Below are 21,707 nucleotides of genomic sequence, written 5' to 3' on the forward strand. Positions count from 1 at the left end.
GCCGACCAGGGGGAATGCCATACTAGATCTAGTACTAGGTAATGAACCGGGTCAGGTCACAGATCTCGCAGTGGGTGAGCATCTGGGGGACAGTGACCACCGCTCCCTGGTCTTTAGCATTATCATGGAAAAGGATAGAATCAGAGAGGACAGGAAAATTTTTAATTGGGGAAGGGTAAATTATGAGGCTATAAGGCTAGAACTCACAGGTGTGAATTGGGATTATGTTTTTGCAGAGAAATGTACTTTGGACATGTGGTCGATGTTTAGAGATCTCTTGCAGGATGTTAGGGATAAATTTGTCCTGGTGAGGAAGATAAAGAATGGTACAGTAAAGGAACCATGGGTGACAAGTGAGGTGGAAAATCTAGTCAGGTGGAAGAAGGCAGCATACATGAGGTTTAGGAAGCAAGGATCAGATGGGTCTACTGAGGAATATAGGGAAGCAAGAAAGGAGCTTAAGAAGGGGCTGAGAAGAGCAAGGAGGGTGCATGAGAAGGCCTTGGCGAGTAGGGTAAAGGAAAACCCCAAGGCATTCTTCAATTATATGAAGAAAAAAAAGGATGACAGGAGTGAAGGGAGGACCGATTAGAGATAAAGGTGGGAAGATGTGCCTGGAGGCTGTGGAAGTGAGCAAGGTCTTCAATGAATACTTCTCTTTGGTATTCACCAATGAGAGGGAACTTGATGATGGTGAGGACAATATGAGTGAGGTTGATGTTCTGGAGCATTTTGATATTAAGGGAGAGGAGGTGTTGGAGTTGTTAAAAAACATTAGGACGGATAAGTCCCCGGGGCCTGACGGAATATTCCCCAGGCTGCTCTATGAGGTGAGGGAAGAGATTGCTGAGTCTCTGGCTAGGATCTTTATGTCCTCGCTGTCCATGGGAATGGTACCGGAGGATTGGAGGGAGGCGAATGTTGTTCCCTTGTTCAAAAAAGGTAGTAGGGATAGTCCAGGTAATTATAGACCAGTGAGCCTTATGTCTGTGGTGGGAAAGCTGTTGGAAAAGATTCTTCAAGATAGGATCTATGGGCATTTAGAGAATAATGGTCTGATCAGGGACAGTCAGCGTGGCTTTGTGAAGGGCAGATCGTGTCTAACAAGCCTGATAGAGTTCTTTGAGGAGGTGACCAGGCATATAGATGAGGGTAGTGCAGTGGATGTGATCTATATGGATTTTAGTAAGGCATTTGACAAGGTTCCACATGGTAGGCTTATTTAGAAAGTCAGGAGGCATGGGATCCAGGGAAGTTTGACCAGGTGGATTCAGAATTGGCTTCCCTGCAGAAGGCAGAGGGTCGTGGTGGAGGGAGTACATTCAGATTGGAGGATTGTGACTAGTGGTGTCCCACAAGGATCTGTTCTCCTACTTTCCGTGATTTTTATTAACGACCTGTATGTGGGGGTAGAAGGGTGGGTTGGCAAATTTGCAGATAACACAAAGGTTGGTGGTGTTGTAGATAGTGTAGAGGATTGTCAAAGATTGCAGAGAGACATTGATAGGATGCAGAAGTGGGCTGAGAAGTGGCAGATGGAGTTCAACCCAGAGAAGTGTGAGGTGGTACACTTTGGAAGGACAAACTCCAAGGCAGAGTACAAAGTAAATGGCAGGATACTTGGTAGTGTGGAGGAGCAGAGGGATCTGGGGGTACATGTCCACAGATCCCTGAAAGTTGCCTCACAGGTAGATAGGGTAGTTAAGAAAGCTTATGGGGTGTTAGCTTTCATAAGACGAGGGATAGAGTTTAAGAGTCGCGATGTAACGATGCAGCTCTATAAAACTCTGGTTTGGCCACACTTGGAGTACTGTGTCCAGTTCTGGTCACCTCACTATAGGAAGGATGTGGAAGCATTGGAAAGGGTACAGAGGAGATTTACCAGGATGCTGCCTTGCTTAGAGAGTATGCATTATGATCAGACATTAAGGGAGCTGGGGCTTTACTCTTTGGAGAGAAGGAGGATGAGAAGAGACATGATAGAGGTGTACAAGATAATAAGAGGAATAGATAGAGTGGCTAGCCAGTGCCTCTTCCCCAGGGCACCACTGTTCATTACAAGAGGACATGGCTTTAAGGTAAGGGGTGGGAAGTTCAAGGGGAATATTAGAGGGAGGTTTTTTACTCAGAGAGTGGTTGGTGTGTGGAATGCGCTGCCTGAGTCAGTGGTGGAAGCAGATACACTCATGAAGTTTAAGAGACTACTAGATAGGTATATGGAGGAATTTAAGGTGGGGGGTGGGGGTTATATGGGAGGCAGGGTTTGAGGGTTGACACAACATTGTGGGCCAAAGGGCCTGTAATGTGCTGTACTATTCGATGTTCTATGTTCTATGTACCAGCCTGTTGTGGACCTGTGGCACCTGTTAAACAGAGGCTCTCCTTTCAGCATCACTGTACTGGCCTGTTGTATACCTGTGCTGCCCATAGTGATCACATACACTACATACTTACAAGTAGAACTTTACAGTATATTTGTGCTTATTAACGTATAATAAAATGCATTCCCTACTTTAACCAAATAACTGCTTTTATTCCATTCTATTTTAATAGTTAAATTCCTGAAATTATCGTTGTGCCTTCACCTAGCTTCAAATCTCCTCACTTAGAGAGGAAAATGGGATCAGACACCTGCAATAATGGTGGTCTTCTTAACAGGGTAGATAAACTTTCTTATCTCAGCACCATTGTCTGCCAGCATGACATTGCCATCTGCAATAAAGGTGATCTTCTTAACAGGAAAGGTGAGCATTCTTCTTTCAGCACTATTGTTCTGCCAGCTGCACATTGTCACAGTAATGATCATGGATCTGCAATCAGTATCTGACCAACCTGTTTTGTTCACCACTTTTATGTGTCATTTTATTCCCATTACAAACGGAGAATGTATCAGACAGGTCATTTACTGTATTGGCTGAGGCATCTGGCATTTCCAAGCCTGAATGCTTGAAACCGCAGTGAGCAAAACAGTTTTGAACTGTCTTACTAACTATCAATGACAAAAATCACTGCTTTTTGAACACAATCACACACAATTGACCTATCTAAAAACTGATTGTTCTAAACATGTTGTAGTATTTAAGTCACACAAATGGCCTCAGCTGACACTGATTAGAAACTATTCATCAACAGTCTTCTGCCCCAATTAAGCAGCATAGTGTCCCAAATAAATGAAGGGAATCCAGCCATTTTCTCAAAATAGTTTTTTGTTCAATAGAGTTGTCTTAAATAAAAGACTGTCTCAATTAACTGATGGCCCAATTAACTGGAATGCACAGTATATCTGGAGCATTTAGCTATGAGTGAATATTAGGTGGAGGGGAACTGTTTACTTCAGAATAGAAAAAGCTGATGTAAGATGTAACTGACTTTGGTAAAATTATGAAGGATCTGGGCAGAATGGATAAAAGGCCTTTCTTTTTCCTTAGGTGAAATCAATAACCAGGAGGTCGAAGTAAATTAGTTGTTAAAAGGATTTGAGGGGAGTTGAAGAGCATGATTTTTGACCAGGGGGTAATAAGAGTCTAAACTTTACTGTATTAAAGGGTGGTAGTGAATGAAACACTCAGCACATCTAGAAAAACTATATGGATGAATACTTCTAATCTAAAAGGTTACAGATAATTAAAAAGGAAATGAGATTAGACAGGATAGCTTCTTAATGGATGGTTTGTAAACAAATACCTCCACTGTACCATACATTTCTACAAAACTATAAAAGAAACTCAAATTTATGATCAGTGATGAAATTATAGCAACAAACACAAATAACTGGAGGAACTCAGCAGGCCAGGCGGTATCTATAGAAAAAGTACAGTCAACGTTTCGGGCCGAATCCCTTTGGCAGGACGGGAGAAAAAAAAGCTGAGGAGTAGATTCAAAAGGAAGGCGGAGGGGAGAGAGAAACATCAGGCAATAGGTGAAACCTGAAGGGGAAGGGATGAAGTAAAGTGCTGGGAAGTTGATTGGTGAAAGAGACAGAAGGCCATGGAAGAAAGAAAAGTGGGAAGGAGCACCAGAGGGAGGCGATGGGAGGGCAAGGAGATAAGTTGAGAGAGGGAAAAGGGGATGGGAAATGATGAAAGAGAGGGGAGGTAGGGGCATTACTGGAAGTTTGAGAAATCAATGTTCATGCCATCAAGTTGGAAGTTACCCAGATGGAAAATGGTGTTATTCTTCCATCCTAAGCGTGGACTCATCACAACAGTGGAGAAGGCCGTGGATAGATATATTGGAATGGGAAATCATAGCCACCTCAGCTAAACCTAATTAAAGTTGCCTACAAGAAACTTGTGATCTACAGACTGAAGCAGAAGAAATCATACTGTAGAATAAGGAAATGACAGAAAATTAAACCAATACTCTTGTGTCTGTCTTCATGGAAGAAAACCCTGAAAGTCACCCCGAAAATGGTGAGGAATTGAGAGATCTAGAATGAGTGAGGAGATCAAAGAAATGAGGATTAGCGAAAAATATTTTGGGCGGCATGGTAGCCCAGTGGTTAATTTGTACTCCTTCCTTACCCACATCCCCCTTCTTCTTCCAACTTCTTCATCCTTCCTTTCCAGTCCTGATGAAGGGTTTTGGCCTGAAACATTGACTATTCCTCTCCATTGATACTGCCTAATCTGCTGAGTTTCTCTGGCATTGTGTGTGTGCGTGTGTGTGTGTGTGTGTGTGCGTGTGTTATTTAGGGCATAGAAAAATTGATTATTGCATAGGAGCACGTACACATGTTAATCATCATATTCAATGTAATCATAGTATCAGAGAGTTACTACTGTAATCTGATGAGCTGGCTTACATACCAGATTTCCTGGAATTTAAACATGCAATATCAACATTTCATTTTTACTAAAGAGAATTTTAGAAATTCTGAGTAAATTTGCAAGGAACAACCATTAATTGCATTTACCCGCTACTGGATGTTGATTTGCAATATACAATGCTTGATAATAATATTGAAAACCATTAAGATGTGTTTCTCTTTACATTTTTGTGACAATCTCTTTTTCTACAGCTGCGTAAACACAATTGACATGCATAAAGCCATGCATGTGTCCTTTAATCTCATTAAATTTTGACCTAGTTTTCATTTACAGTGCCGCAAAGCTGTTTGTCGCAGCTTTTTAAAATGACCAAGCAATTCAATATAAAATGTATTGCTCTCTCAGTTTTAAACCTTTATTACTGTCAAGACTAGAAATCTGTGCTTGCTTCATGCATACATAAATAAAGTACTGTATATCAGTCCATTTGGTCTTCTAAATTGTTTTTCTCTTTATGTGAGTTTATTTAGTTTTCACAGTTGCTATACAATATGTATGTAGCTTCCTTCATAACATATCTTCCATATTTATGTCTAATATATCCTTCTTTTATGACATATCTTCCACATTTCTGAGAGGAATTGCCAATAAATTTAAAATGTGAAAATAAATTTATCAAAATTATTACACATTAATATTGTAATTTTTGATGAATGTTTTATAACAAGTACGTACTTAACTTAAATGATTGATTTCAAATTTGAAATAAAATCCTCAAATTTCAGATAAATGTTCTAACTACAGGGTACTGTGCATTGCTTGGTTTGTACAAGATTGAACTCATGACCATCTGGTCGTGATAGGGCAGAGAAAAACTGGCAGAAGGCCAAGATTCAGAGTCTGTACACCAATTAAAGGTAGATGATAAAATAAAAACAAAAACAGTAGTGCATGATGCAGGGAAGACATGAATTGCAAGACTAACAATTTGGTACTAACATCTCTGTAGACAAACACAAATCCTCTGTTCTGTAATCATGAAAAGTTTTTGCAAATGTGTTAAAATTAAATTAAATTGCTGAAAAAATGCTATAGCTGTATTGTTTTTAACATTTATTTTGATACCATGGGAAATGTTTTGTTGACTTACTGATTGAAACTCAATCTCAAATGGATCATATTACCCGAAAAAAAGAAAATTGCTAACAATGTATATGATATACAATCGTTTTTTCAAGCATTTTCCTTCTATGCTTTGAAATATGATTCTTTTGCCAGTGTTAATACATGTGTACATCAATTAATTGTCGGACTGCTATACAAGACAGCACAATCCGATGGCATACCTCCTACCTCTTAGGCAAAAAAAACACATGACATTCTGACAGCCATTTGAGAATTTGTATTTATAACTCTCAAGCATTCAGTATCATAATCACAGTGATTTCTGACGAATCACTTTGGACTCGACACACACAAAACACTGAGGAACTCCGCAGGTTAGGCAGCATCTATAAGAGAGGAATAAACTACATAACCCTCTCCTGTGAGTTAGTCATAGTCATTGTCATACTTTATTGATCCCGGGGGATATTGGTTTTCGCTACAGTTGTACCATAAATAATTAAATAGTAATAAAACCATAAATAATTAAATAGTAATATGTAAATTATGCCAGGAAATAAGTCTAGGACCAGCCTATTGGCTCAGGGTGTCTGACCCTTCAAGGGAGGAGTTGTAAAGTTTCACACATCAAAGTTGCTGGTGAACACAGCAGGCCAGGCAGCATCTCTAGGAAGAGGTCTTCCTAGAGATGCTGCCTGGCCTGCTACGTTCACCAGCAACTTTGATGTGTGTTGCTTAAATTTCCAGCATCTGAAGAATTCCTCGTGCTTGAGTTGTAAAGTTTGATGGCCACAGGCAGGAATGACTTCCTATGACGCTCTGTGTTGCATCTCGGTGGAATGAGTCTCTGGCTGAATGTACTCCTGTGCCCAACCAGTGCATTATGTAGTGGATGCGAGACATTGTTCAAGTAGGCATGCAACTTGGACAGCATCCTCTTTTCAGACACCACCGTCAGAGAGTCCAGTTCCATCCCAACTTCACTGGCCTTACGAATGAGTTTGTTGATTCTGTTGGTGTCTGCTATCCTCAGCCTGCTGCCCCTGCACACAACAGCAAACATGATTGCACTGGCCACCACAGACTTGCAGAACATCTTCAGCATCGTCCGGCAGATGTTAAAGAACCTCAGTCTCCTCAGGAAATAGAGACGGCTCTGACCCTTCTTGTAGCCAGCCTCAGTGTTCTTTGACCAGTCCAGTTTATTGTCAGTTTATTGTCAGTTACTCCTTTTTATGATTTCTTTTACACTTTTACAAACTTTGAAGTGATTTCTAACAATGATTTGATTTCAGCAAAACAGATTTTTATTGGTGAGACACTGTAGAGAAAATCATTAGCACTTTAAGCTACTATAAATCTCTCAGCACAGATCCCTGTCTATTTTGTTTTTCTATTATCTTGCTCTTACTGGTATAAATCAGTACATAAATTTGAGAAGAACATTTAATACTCAGTGCAACTTATAATATTGCTTTTGATTTTTGTGTTTTGATTATTCAAGATAAGTTCATGGAAAATATTATGAATTAGATGTGGTAGAGTTAGGATGATAATGTAATTATTCAAACATCATAAATAATCTTAAAGCATTTTTATGATGAGGTTTATCTGGTAAAGGGTTGAAACTTAGTTCTTCAGTCACAGTGAACCATTTGAAATGTTTCATTGTGATAAATTTTGCACAAATTGCAATAAAAAATCTCCACCATAATAACAGATCAATTATAAGTTTAGTATAGAACCATATCAAAGTTCTCCAAGATGAAATGTTTCTGAACAATCCTAATTGAAATTCATAGGGACAAATAACCTTTCTTCACTTGTATTGGTCTGACTGACAACTTGTAATGAAATAGAATTTTATCAGCACTTTGTATATAGAAAATTATTCACTATATAGATTAATAAACATAAAAATATGCAAGTTGATTCTTCTGTGCATGACTGAGCATGAATTGTATTAGATTAAATAATAACATAAGATGATTTTCCCTCAATGACCATATGTTCAGATGATTCTAACCTAGCTCAGAATGCATAGAATGATGCACCACAGAATGAAGCCTCCACAAGGGTATTCAGCAATGGCAATACCTGCATCCTGTATATGAATTAAAAGAGCATTTCTGTGTTCATGCAACACCAATAATATCATACCATTTAGTTAACATTTGTTGTGTCATTTGTCATCCAGTAAATTGCTATGCATGTATTGTACATCTGTCATGAATCTACCCATTTTCCAGTATGTCTATATACCCTTACTGTTTATTACACTTCTAGGTTTCAAAATATCTGCAGAGTTTAAAATTATGTCCTTTGTATTTATGTGCAAGAAAAAAGCTATGGTAATAGCACTGATCTATAGAGACCATCACTATATCACCCATTCAGTTTGAGAAACAAGTATTCTCTAATTTACCGCTAAGAAAAGAAAATTCTTTGCTTCTGATGCCTCACCAGTTTTGCACTACATCATTAATTATCAAGTTTTAATTTGTTAATGTTGATAATATGAAATTTTAAAATGTACCTGTTTGAAAGATTGCATAATTTTCACTAGCAAACTTTCGTCAATCTTAAAGATAAGAGAATAAAGATTAGCTTTATTTGACACATGTGCATCAGAATATACAGCAAAATGTGCCGTTTGCATCATATCAAATTAATGAGGATTGTGCTGGGCAGCCTGCAAGTATCATCACAGTTCTGGCACCAATGTAGCATGCCCACATGTCTCGTGGGATGAACTGATGCACAAACTGAGAGAGCAGGGATGAATTGGAAAGGGACGGACACAGCTGCGTGGCCCAAAATATAATTCCTAAAGAAAATAGTACTGGCCATTATTGAGGCAGCTGTTGCTGAGGTTCTGGTCAGCAGCAGCAGAGCTGAAGCTGTCAAAGATATCAGTGTGTCATCCCTAATCCTCTTGCTCATGTCCCACTTCTCTCGCAACACACACACTTTTCTGATTTATTAGTAGCAGATGTTGGAAGCAAGCATCTCTCACTTTCACTGCACACCCACCCCTTTCTCTGTATTACAGTCCTCGTGGCTTTCTCCTTTTAAAACGCAACAGGGTCAAGCAGCGAAGACGGAGGTTTATGGAGCGTGACAAGGTCAGGCATGATCAGGCAGTGAAGAAGGGAAGTTTATGGAGCTTCTCTTGTTACCTATTTAATTCAGCCCAATTACTTAAAAGTCATCATAGAGTCATAGATTTGTTCAGCACAAAAACAAGCTCTTCTGACAAGTAATACAAAGTCAAAGTGGAAGTAAATTTATTATGAAGTACATATATGTCACCATATAAAACCCTACAACTCTGAGATTCATTTTCATGTGGGCATTCAAAATAAATACGAAGCAAACACAATAGAATCAAGTAAAAACTGCACACAGCAAAGAAACAAACAACAAATGTGCAAAAGACAACAGATTGTGCAAATACGAAAAAACAAAACAAAAGACAAACACATAAGTAATAAATATCTAGAACATGAGTTGTGGAGTCAATGAAAGTGAGTCCATAGGTTGTGGAATCAGTTCAGTGTTAGGGTGCGTGATATTATCCACTGTGGTTCAAGAGCCTGATGGTAGAGGGATAATGACACTCGTCAACAAAGATTTTGGTTCCTGAATACTTTTGGGTGTACCTAATGGATTTTGGGCTGCTGATCATGAAAATCACCATGAAATTTCCCTATTATACACCATGTTTTTGAAATCACCTATATTTTATATTTCAATTCATAATTCAAGTCAATTGAATTGTTGACCACAATGTAAGCTGAAAAGTTTTCTATCTTGTCCAGGCGTACCTGGGCATGCTAAGGTAGAGTGACTGCTGCATGGGGGAGCAAGTTTTAGAAAGGCTATAAAAACATCATGCACACACTGTTCCATGCATTGAATTTACATGTATATTGGTTTGTGATCACGTTGATGCGCTTGTTCTACGTGCATAACATATTGTATAACATAAAGTAATTGTACTTTCGGGAGTATTTGTGATAGCAAAATGTCTCACAAGTGTTGCAACAGCCACAAAACTTTCTGTTATATTTGTGGTGAGTATACACTTAAATCTCAAAGACAGAGCATGACTCCACTTATTAAGAAAGTCCACAAGCTCTACTTTGGGTATAAAATTGGTGACCAAGGCAAAGCCTGGGCTCCTCACATTTGTTGCGCAACATGCGCTGTTGATCTTAGAGCTTGCCTCAGAGGTACTCGGAAGTCAATGCTGTCGCTGTCCCAATGATATGGCGAGAACAGTGTCTAGTTTCTCTGCTAAAAACAAGAAATTCGTTGACTACCCAATCTCCAATCAGCCATGAGACCCGTGCTGCTTGATGGTAGTCTTCCTGTACTGAAGCCACCAGAGACATGGAGTCTAAAGGAGGCTGACATAGAGGCCAAGCTGCACAAGCCAGGAATGGAAAATGACACTGATACTGATACAGATTTTAAACTCTTGATGTCGAGTGAGCTTCACCTGATAACTCAAACTTAGTTAAATGATCTGGTCAGAGACTTGAGTTTAGAAAGAGTAAAAGCAGAATTACCGGGTTCAAGACTGCAAGGGTGGAATCTGCTGTTACCAGGCAGAAACAATTCTGCAAAGAATTTCAATATTTGAGACAGATGTTTCCCAGAATAATTGATGCCAAGATTAAGGAAGGCATTTTTGTTGGTCCACAAGTCAAACAGGTCATCAATGACAGGCAATTCAAAGAACTTCTAGTGGAACCAGAGATAATCGCTGGAAGGAATTCAAGGATTTTGTTAAAAAAGTTCTTGGCAGCTACAGAGCACCAAGCTACATGCAACTGGTTGACAACACGCTTCAAACATGCAAAACCACGAGGTGCAATATGTCACTAAAAATTCATTTTCTGCATTCCCATTTAGACTTCTTCTCTGCTAGTCTTGGCACTATCAGTGATGAGCATGGTCAAAGGTTGCACCAGGACATTATGATCATGGAGAAATGGTATCAGGGCAACTGGAATCCATCAATGCTGGCTGATTATTGTCGGACACTTAAGCGAGAGGCCTCAAACACTGAATACAAATGAAAATCATCAACAAAACATTTTTAGCTCAGTTGAACTGTTGCAAAGTGTCAGCACTGTTATGCAATTAAATGTATTACATTCACAATAAAAGTTGATTTCTTGTTTCTCCAAATTCCTACGTGATTCAAGTAGTCTGAAATTATATTTGTGTTCAGCTTCAAGTGGTCTATCATTACAAAAAAAAATTCTAAGGAAGCAACACATTCGAAAAAAATTACTGACTAGTGTAACTGTTCCTGAATCTGGTGCTGTGGGACCTGAGGCTCATGTACCTCCTTCCAGATGGCAGCAGCAAAATGAGAGCACGGCCTAGATGGTGGGGGTGCTTGATGATGGTTGCTGTTTTTGTGTGACAGCACTCTTTGTAGATTTTGCTAATGATTGAGAGGGCTTTACCTGTAATAGACTGGGCTGAATCCACTACTTTTTGTAGGTGTTTCCATTCAAGGAGATTGGTGCTCCCAAACTAGGCCATGATGCAACCAGACAGTTTATTCTCCACCATGCATCTATTGGAGTTTGACAAAGTTTCAGATGACATGCTGAATCTTTGTCAACTTCTAAGAAAGTAGAGGCAATGTTGTGCTTTCTTTGTAATGGTACTTATGTGCTGCACCCAGAACGGATCCTCTGAAATACTAATACCGATGAATTTGAAGTTGCTGTCTCTCTTCACTTTCGATCCTCTGATGAAGATGGTTTCCTTTTCCCGTAATCAATAATCAGTTCTTTCGATTTGCTGATGTTGCGTAAAAGGTTGTTGTTGTGGCATCATTCATCCAGATTTTCAATCTCTCTCCTAAATGCTGATTCATCACCGCCTTTGATTCAAACAACAACATTCAAATGAACTGAGATGGATATTTATGCTAATTCTATTTCCCTGCATATGACTCATATCATTCTTCTCTTTTCCTATCTGTGTACCTGTCTAAATGTTTTATTTAAATGCTGTTTCTTCCAATTCCTCTGACAATTTGTTCCATATATCCACCAACCTTTGTGTTGTGCATCTTGGTCCGGAGGAACATTGTATTGCTTGGTATTGAATGACAATAAATGCAGCACAAATACAATGCTTTGACCTGATCTATCTGTTGTGAGGTTTCTGACTTCTGTCTGTTGCATGTTATCCCTACTGTTTAATATGCATTTAGTATATCACGTCTTTCATTTGCCAATTGGTGTGGGGTTGATAGCAATCATAAACTGATGTAAGACAATCTTGCTCCAGATAGCCCACAGTCCTATGGATGCCATGGATTGAGCTTCCATATTGACTTGGAACACATCTCATTTAATATGATGGTAGTACATAGTAGGACCGAACCCTTCTCCCATTACTGGTCACTCTGCCTGGTACAAGCCCCGAGTACTCTTCTACCCCAGGTAACTCCTCTCCCCCAAAACTGATCACCCAGTGCTGAACCACTTCCCCCATTACATTCCCCCACCACAGTCACTATCCCCCTGATCCCCCATCCCCTGATACTGATGCCCTTTCCCACCGGGTCACCGATGGCTGACCGATGAACCAGCTTTCCAGTGCAGGCCGACCCCGCCGAGAGGTCTCCACACCTTCCCAATGGCTATTCAGTGCTGCACCCTCTACCTGGGTTGCCAGGCCAAACCAACCGACTTGTGCCCAGTCGGTGGTGCCCACGCCAAGCGTGAAGTATATGATGTACAAAGTTCAGTTCTAGGATCAGGAGAAAGCTCAGTACTGTAATGGAGGGTGGGGGGAGAAGGGAGGAGTACTGGGATGTGGGGAGGATATCAGTCAGCAAGTCGGTTCTGAGGGCGAATGGTCTCTACTGAGCAAAGAATGGCGAAAAGCCCAATAGATGTGGGGTTGGTAATGAGGGAAGAATCCAATAACTACAGAGGGATTGGTAAAGGTGGAGAGGGGACTTATTTCGGTGGGAGCCAGTTACTGGAGGCAGCTTGGTGTGCACCCACAAGATGAGTTCATCGGCCCGGCCTGGGCATGGGTCGGTCAAGACAGCCTGGCAGACCAGGTGGCCCAGGCGGAGGGTGTGGCGCTGACCGGCAAGCAGGAGGGTGTGGAGACATTGTGGTGGGGCTGGCCTGAACTCAGGTCTCGGCTGCAGGTGTGGGGAGGTGGAGCCAGTGCACAGCAGCTGCACCTCCAACAGCATCATCGCTCCAGCAGTTGATGATTTCTGGACCAAATCTCATTGAGACTAGTATCATTTCCGGAGGTTACAGAGGAACAGCTGAGGGAATCATCGCCAGCGGCACCATCAAAGCCATGGGTATTTAGGTGCACTGCCTCGTGTGTGCCTTGGGAAAGGTAAAGGCTAAGGGAATAAACCCCTATAGAAAATCTAGAGTAGAATCCTAAGGCAGATGGATGGCTTACTACGTCACCTTCAGGCAACTCCAGTAGCTACGCTGGCACCAACTGTATTGGTTCTTGCTTTTCATTGGACTCTGCCAGCAACACCAAGAGGGGGGGTCTTGATGTCAGGGCAGCCCAAGACCTCCATATCCCCTCGCCCAAGCCTGCGACACTATGGAGAGGACACTCCATCGACGTCACAAGATATCGGCACAACACGGGAAGTGGCAGTTACCAGTTATAAACTCACCCGATTGGCATAGAAAATGAGTGCCGGGGCCACTTCTGATGGTAGGAGAGATCATCACATCTCACTGGACAGCTACCACCTGCCTAAATTTGGGCAGCTCCAGCCAGTAAGGTGCTGTCCCGTCACTGCTTGCCTGTCTCACTGGGTGTGTGGGGCTCAGAGTTCACCTCAACAAGCAAGATGCGAGTCTGCATCAAGTAGAAGGATGAAAACTAGAGATGCCACCACCTCTTCACCTCACAAGTTGGAACATCTGGACCCGTGTCCCAGACTGACTGATGACCTCCAACAGAATGATGATGCATGCAAAACAGCAGTCATTGACAGGGAGCTCACTCGGCTGAACATTGACATTGCCTACCTCCAGATAATGGTTCCATCAGAGAGTCCAATTATACCTTCTTTTGCGTCTCCCTCATGAAGACCCAAGGCAGTATGGGGTTGGTTTTGCATTGAAGAATTTTACCATGGAACCAGCAACAGGCAGAACAGAAAGGATCCTTGCTCTCCGCTTATTGTTGCTTTCTGGCCCTGTAAACCTCTCGAGCATCTATGCTCCAACAGTTTGTTCTTCACTAGATGCCAAAGACCAGTTCTATGAAGCCCTGGATGAGGCAATATCCAGAATCCCAAGCAGTGAAGGATTGTACCCACTGAGAGACTTCAGTGCTAGAGTTGGAGCTGGCAACGAAGCATGGCCTTAGGCCATAAGACCTAGGAGCAGAATTAGGCCATTCAGCCCATTGAACCCGCTCTGCCATTTCATCATGGCTGATCCCAGATCCCATTCAACTCCATATACCTGCCCTCTCACCATATCTTTTGATGCCCTGACCAATCAGGAACTATCAACTTCTGCTTTGAATATACCTATGGACTTGGCCTCCACCACAGTCTCCATCATTCTAAGACAAAGGCTGATCTTGCATCAACACCTGCTGTGCAGCAGTTCGCAGCTGCCTTCGAAGCTATAATGAAGACCAGTTCTGGTGACAGTACTCCTATTGACTCCAAGTGGTCACAACTCCGTGATGCCATCCATAACTCAGCCATAACAGCATTTGGAAAAAAGGAGCACAAGAACGCAGAGTGGTATGAAGCACACTGGGAAGAAATGGAGCAAGTGACTAAGGCCAAGAGAAAAGCCCTGCTAGCCTACAAGCAAAACCCCTGCATGAGACACATGACACCCTCTGAGCTGCTAGAAACAAGGCACAGCAAACTGCGCAATCTTGTGCAAACAACTACTGGCTGAATTTGTGCAGCAGTTTTGCAATCAGCGGCTAAAAGGGCGAATGCAAGAGGGATGTTTGATGGCATCAAGTCAGCAACAGGCCCTTCAGCCACTAAAGTAGCTTCATTACAGTCAAAAAATGGGGTAGTCATCATGGACCAGAGTCCTGCATCTGGAGTCCCAGTGTGGGTTCGGAGCAAGCAGGTCAACTGTGGACATGATGTCTCACTGTGCCAGCTGCAGGAGAAGTGTCGAGAGCAGCAGAAACCACTGTTCACAGCCTTCATTGATCTGACCGAGGCATTCAACCTCGTCAGCAGAAGCAGACTCTTCAAACTCCTGCTGAAGATTGGCTGCTCCTTAAGACTGCGCAGCATCACATCATCCTTCCATAAGGATATGCACAGCACTGTCTGCTTCAATGAAGTAACTGATGCCTTTCTAGTGAGCAGTGGAGTGAAACAAAGTTGTGTCCTGGCACTGACTCTCTTTGGAATCTTCTTCTCAATGCTCCTTCACTATGCTTTCGCAGACTGCACTGAAGGTATCTACCTTCATGAAAGAGTTGATGGCAAGCTGTTCAACATTGCTTGCTTGTGCTCCAAGAACAAAGTTAAGACAGCCCTCTTCCATGAGATGTTGTTTGCAGATGATGCAGCATTGACATCACACACTGAATGGTGACTCCAACAACTGATTAACTGCTTCACCCATGACTGCAAGGAGTTTGGGTTAACCATCAGTCTGAAGAAGACAAATGTCATGGCCCAGTTTGAAGAATCTCCCCCAAACATCATCATTGATGGTTCCTCTCTTGAATAGTCGACTCCTTCAACTATCTTGGATCAACCATCACCAGTTCTCTGTCCCTCAAAGGAGAGGTGAACAGCAGGACTGCCAAAGCTGCAGCTGTCATGGTCAGACTGAACAAGAGAGTGTGGAACCATAGACAGCTAACAAAGAAGACCAAGCTGTGGGTGTACCAGGCATATGAACTCAGCACACTCCTCTACGTCAGCAAGGCTTGGATGCCATACATCAGCCTAGAGAATAGGCTAAGCTTGTTCCACCTATGCTGTCTCAGATGCATTTTTCACATCTGGTAGGACAGAATCACCATCACAGAGGTTCTGCAGTGGGCTGACACCTCCAGCATCCACACACTACTCAGCCACAGACGCCTCAGATCCATCATTTCAAATGGATGGACCAGGGACACATTTCCAAGGACATGCTGTATGTGAGGTGAGTGAGGGTATCGTCCAGGAGGAAGACCATGCCTCTGCTATGGGGATGTTTGCAAGTGTGATATGAAGCTGGCAGGCATTGACCTCAACACATGGGAGGAAACAATTGAAAACCAGACAGCATGGAGGGCCACAGACAAAAACGGTGTATAACATGCTGAGATAGCAAGGACCAACATGTTCATCAATTAGAGAGCGAGAAGAAAATCCAGAGCTGCATTACCCAGAGAGCCTTCCTCCTTCATCTGCAGCTGCTGTGAAAGAGACTGTCGCTCTAGACTGGGGCTGTACAGTCACTCTAGAAAATGCAAAAAGCCCCAAGTCTGCAACCCCAGGGACCAACAGAAAAAGTGTCACACTATTGTCTAGAAAAGTTCTGATGACAATGATGAGTACCCTATAGCTATCTCATCCAACTGCTTTGGAAACATGTGTCAGGAAGGACCTTTATCCTACCAACTTTTATATAGCAGTTCCTCCACTAATGTATCCAGTTTACAGCCTGAAACCTTTGAGCTAGTTTTCAATGTTTCCTACAACAGACTCACTTGCTTAATGATCCCACTGCATCTTCCAACTACCAGGCATCTCTGCTTCAAGAGATATAGACTGGCTTTACACTACAATCCATTTCTTTTTGAAGCCAGACAAGATTGCACTTCTTCTATCGCCCTTACCCTGCACACTGCACACTGTCAATTAACTGCAAGGTTAACTCTGGTTAAATGCAGAGCTTAATTATAATTGGAACTAACTGGTAGCATGAAGGTAACATGTTGGTTACACTGCAATCAATGGGTGCAATTAGTCATGCATTATGGTCTCCTCTTCTGAATTACCACCTCAACCTTTCTGCTCATAAATTCTGCCCAACTAGAAAACAATTTGACAAGCCCAGGCATTATATTTACTGCCTGGCAGAGATGTTGATATAGGTTGAGAACTCTGAATTGGACAGTATTGCTTGAACTTCTAGGCTGTCTGCAGCATCTCTTCACTGATTAAAATGGATGCTTCTGAGTTTTAGTCCCAAGCATCCGATGTTTGGCCACGCAATATACAGGGGTAGACAACCCACCACTTCATCATCATATGGTCAAAGTCTCAACAGCATTGTAGACAGCACTTTTTGTAGAGGGATGACCATCGCTCAAAAAGCTGGTAAGCCACACATTCTCAAAACCATTAGAGTTCACCAATGAACATTGGCCTCAGCAACAATTCTCAGACCTGAAAAATGGATACATTGAACAAAGTTCCAGTGGCCTCATCATTGAACTTCTATGCCTTGCCAAGGTGGTTGGCCACATGTCTACAGAGTATAATAAGTCTTTATGGCACAATTGCTTGCCTCTTTCATGAGACATTGTTAATATCAAAAGGGTCAGAATCAGAATCAGGTCTATTATCACTGTCTTAGTAGAAGTAAAATTCATTGTCTTATGGAAGCAGCACAGTGTAAGGATGTAAAATTACTACAAGTTACAAAATAGATAATGTAAAAATGGAATAATGAGGTAGTGTCCATGGTTTCATGGACTGTTCATAAATATAATGATTATCACATGCTGGTGATAATAAACTTGATTTGGATTCTGATAGAAAGGAAGAAGCTGTGCCTGAATTGTTGAGTGTGGGTCTTCAGCTTCCTGATGGTAGAAGGGAGAAGAGAACATGTCCTGGATGGTGAGGGTCTTTAATGATGGATGCTGCCTTCTTGAGATGGAGCTGGCTGAGCTTACAAACTTTTGCAGTCTTGTGCAGTGGAGCTTCCATACCAGGCTGTGATGCAACCAGTCAGGATGTTCTCCACCATACAAGAAATTTGCAAGGGAATTTTGTGACAAACAAAATCTCTTAAAACTCTTAATGAAGCAGAGCCGTTACATCAATATGTTGGGCCCAGGACAAATCCTCAGAGTTGTTGTCACCCAGAAGCTTAAAGATGTGCACCCTTTCCACCAATAACTCCTCAATGAGGATGGTGCTTGTTCTCCCGACTTCCCTTTCCTGAACTCCACAATCAATTCCTTGGTCTTAGTGACGTTGATTGTGGGGTTGTTATTTCAACATCACTCAACCAGTTGACCTATCTCACTCCTTTTAGTCTCCTCTGGGTCAACAGAGTGGGAGCACTGTTTTTCCAAGTATGTTTGAGATGTTCCTACCCATGATCACAAATTCCAAGACATATATTTAACACTCAGAGCAACATCATACTTTAATTTGATATTTCCTTTTGCTTCAAATAATACAAATGTATTAAAAAGGAAGCAGTTTTGTTACTTCTTTCAATTCTTCCTTTCTAATTTTATTTAGAGGTACAGCACGGTAACAGGCCCATCTAGTCCAATGAGCTCATATCACCCAGTTACACCCATGTGACCAATTAAACCATTAACTCTTAAGTCTTCGGACTGTGGGAGGAAACCAGAGCACCAGGAGGAAACCCATGTGGTCATTAAGAGAACATACAAACTCCTCACAGCCACCAGCAGGAATTGAACCTGGGTCACTGGCATTGTAATAGCATTATGCTAACTGCAACACTACTGTGCCATATAATATCTATGACATCCTTATTGATAATTTACGAGAATCAGAAATTATCTGACCTTGGAACCAATGTAAGTGATCTCACACGTCCCTGCACAGAACTCTGATTAATACTCTTTTACCCACTCACTTCATCATGAAATTTTTGTAACTTTCTTTACCAGCTTTCACTTTGTCAAAGTTAATTAGCTTAAATATCATCAGCAATCTTTAATCTTTCTAGCTGTTCTTCCATTGTCAATTTTATGGCTGTTAGTTGCATTCACAATGGAGATTTCTTAAGCATACCATATCACACTCTGCCAAATGGAGTGCATGCTCATTATCCTTACCTTTGATTGTCCATGTCAGGAGTTTGTCTTCAATTCCATGCCTTCACATTTTCATTAATTGCTTTTGTGGAACTTTGTTGATCTCTTTCCAAATTTGCATTAAATAACATTTACTGTCATTCCCATGTTAGTTAACTCAACAGAAAAAAACATGACTCATTTGCAAAGTTTAGAAATTTATTATGGCTCTCTCTGATCAGCACATATTTGTGCAAATAGTAAAATTCCCTAATAAAACATATTGCAATTTCCCTGTAACAGGTATTCCACAAATGGTTATATTGAGAACTTGTTTCTTTTAATTTTTTAAGCGGCGGTGACATTAATTTGTTTCCATTCTAAGAGAACAATCCGAAATGAAGTTTTGATTTGGAAGATCATGACCAATACAACAGCAATTTCCTCAAATTTATTTTAATAACCATAGGTAGAAATGATCAATTCCTGGAAATCTGTATTTTCACCTCATCTCACTAGTTTTATTATCAATATATTTTAAACCTATAAATCTCATTAAATTTCCCTTATGATTTCTGAATTCATAAGTGAGGACTGAAATAAAGTAGCCATTCAGCAAATCTGCCATTTTCTTATTTCAAATTACAAATATCAATTGAAGTTATCATTACTTTTAGGAAAAAATTATCTTTTAATATATTTTTAAAATTCCTTATAGACCGCTTTTTCTCTCCCATTTTAAGTTTGTTATTCTAGTTTATGTTAATACTCCGCACTTTCAGAGCAACAATTAGAACATCGAGCTCTTGACTTTTAGGGTATATATGCTTCTTGTAATATACCAGATATATTTTGAATATCTTTTATCGTTGATCTGTATTTTTACTTGTAAACAATTTTAACCATGGTATCAATTTTGATTGATCTCTCCCAATTTGAGCTGCCCTGTTAGACCATCTATTCATGGTTATGCTATTGATTTGTTCAGGTTCATCGTTAATTTTAACTCAACATTGGTTATTTCTTTTTCTTTTGCTTTAAAAGTAGATATTGCCCTGGGCGACTATCAAAAATTCACAAAAGGTTCTCTTCTTTTTAGACTGATGCTATATGCTTCCTCCAATGCAAAAAAAATTAAAGCTACTTACCAGAATTATTTTCCATTTTTGATCTCAGTGCCCATGTGCCCTGCTTCTTTACTTCTGACATTCTGCAAGGCAACAAGCAATTTTCAGCAAAACCTCTTTTAGTTCTTCAATTTTACCCTCAGCCTGCTTAAGCTTACTAATTTTCCTTCCTTCCCATGCTTAAAAGTGTCTTTTATCATCAACACTACATCTATTCCACTGTCTCTGTCCTATCTGAAGATCTTCTAACCTGCATTGTGCATCCACTGGTCAGGTCCCAGTGATTATCACCATTGATCAATGAAGCAGAATCGATTAGTGAGAATAAGGTAAAAGGACCCTAATGGGAAAGTAGTCATAATACGATCAAATTCACCCTGAAATTTCAGAAGGAGAAGTTAAAGTCAGATGTATCAGTATTACAGTGGAGTAAAGGGTATTACAGTGGCGAGGAGCTGGCCAGAATAGATTGGAAAACAACACTGGTAATAATGACAACAGAGCAGTAATGGCTGGAGTTTCTGGAAGCAATTTGGAAGGCACAAGATGTATTCATCCCAAAGAGGAAGAAGTAGTCTAAAGGAAATATGGTACAACCATGGCTAACAAGAGAAGTCAAAGTCAATATAAAAGCCAAAGAGAGGGATTAGAATAGAGCAAAGATTAGTGGAAAGTTAGAGGATTGGGAAGCTTTTAAAAACCAACAGAATGCAACTAAAAAGTCATTAAGAAGGTAAGGATGGAAATATGAAAGTAAGCAAGCCAATAGTATTAAAGGGGGTACCAAAAATTTCTTCAGATACATTAAGTGTAAAAAAGGGGCGAGAGTGGATATCGAACCACTGGAAAACAATGCTGGAGAGGTAGTAATGGGGGAACAATGAAACAGCAGATGAACTAATTAAGTATTTTGTATCAGTTTTCACTGTGGAACACATTAGCAGTATGGTGGAAGTTCCAGCTGTCAGGGGCATGAAGTGTGTGAAATTACCAGAACTAGAGAAAAGGTTCTTGGGAAACTGAAAGGTATGAGGGTAGATAAGTCATCTGGACCAGATGGTGTACACCTTAGAGTTCCGAAAGAGGTGGCTGAAGAGATCGTGGAGGGATTTGATCTTTCAAGAATCACTAGATTCTGGAATGGTTTTGGAAGACTGGAAAATTGCAAATGTTATTCTACTCTTCAAGAAGGGAGAGAGGCAGAAGAAAGGAAACTATAGGCCAGTTAGTCTGACCTCAGTGGTTGATAAGATGTTGGAGTCAATTATTAAGGATGAGGTCTCAGGGTACTTGAAAGCACATGATAAAATAGGCCCTAGTTAGCATGGTTTCCACAAGGGAAAATCTTGCCTACAAATCTGTCGGAATTCTTTTAAGAAATAACAAGCAGGATAGTCAAAGTAGAATCGATTGATGTTGTGTACTTGGATTTTCAGAAGGCTGCTTCACAAGCTACGATACATGGTATTATAGGAAAGATTCTAGCATGGATAAAGCAGTGGCTGATTGGCAGGAGGCAAAGAGTGGGAATAAAGGGAGACTTTTGTGACAGGCTGCCAGTACCTAATGGTGTTCCACAGGAGTATGTGTTGTGACCGATTCTTTTTATGTTATGTGCCAATGATTTAGATGATGGAATTGATGGCTTTGTTGCAAGGTT

The 21,707-nt window shown here is 40.9% G+C and overlaps 1 long non-coding RNA gene across 2 annotated transcripts in view; it reads right to left on the bottom strand.

The window, feature by feature from the left end:
• The window catches only part of LOC140212282 (uncharacterized), a 172,047-nt gene that overhangs the window by 147,376 nt on the left and 2,964 nt on the right, over nucleotides 1-21,707 (bottom strand). For both annotated transcript variants that reach the window (XR_011889683.1, XR_011889684.1), the window contains exon 2: nucleotides 20,069-20,130. This is a non-coding gene — a long non-coding RNA (uncharacterized lncRNA). The remainder of the gene's footprint in view (nucleotides 1-20,068; nucleotides 20,131-21,707) is intronic.

The sequence above is a fragment of the Mobula birostris genome, chromosome 19 (genome assembly GCF_030028105.1).
Source record: "Mobula birostris isolate sMobBir1 chromosome 19, sMobBir1.hap1, whole genome shotgun sequence".
Classification (NCBI taxonomy): domain Eukaryota; kingdom Metazoa; phylum Chordata; class Chondrichthyes; order Myliobatiformes; family Myliobatidae; genus Mobula; species Mobula birostris.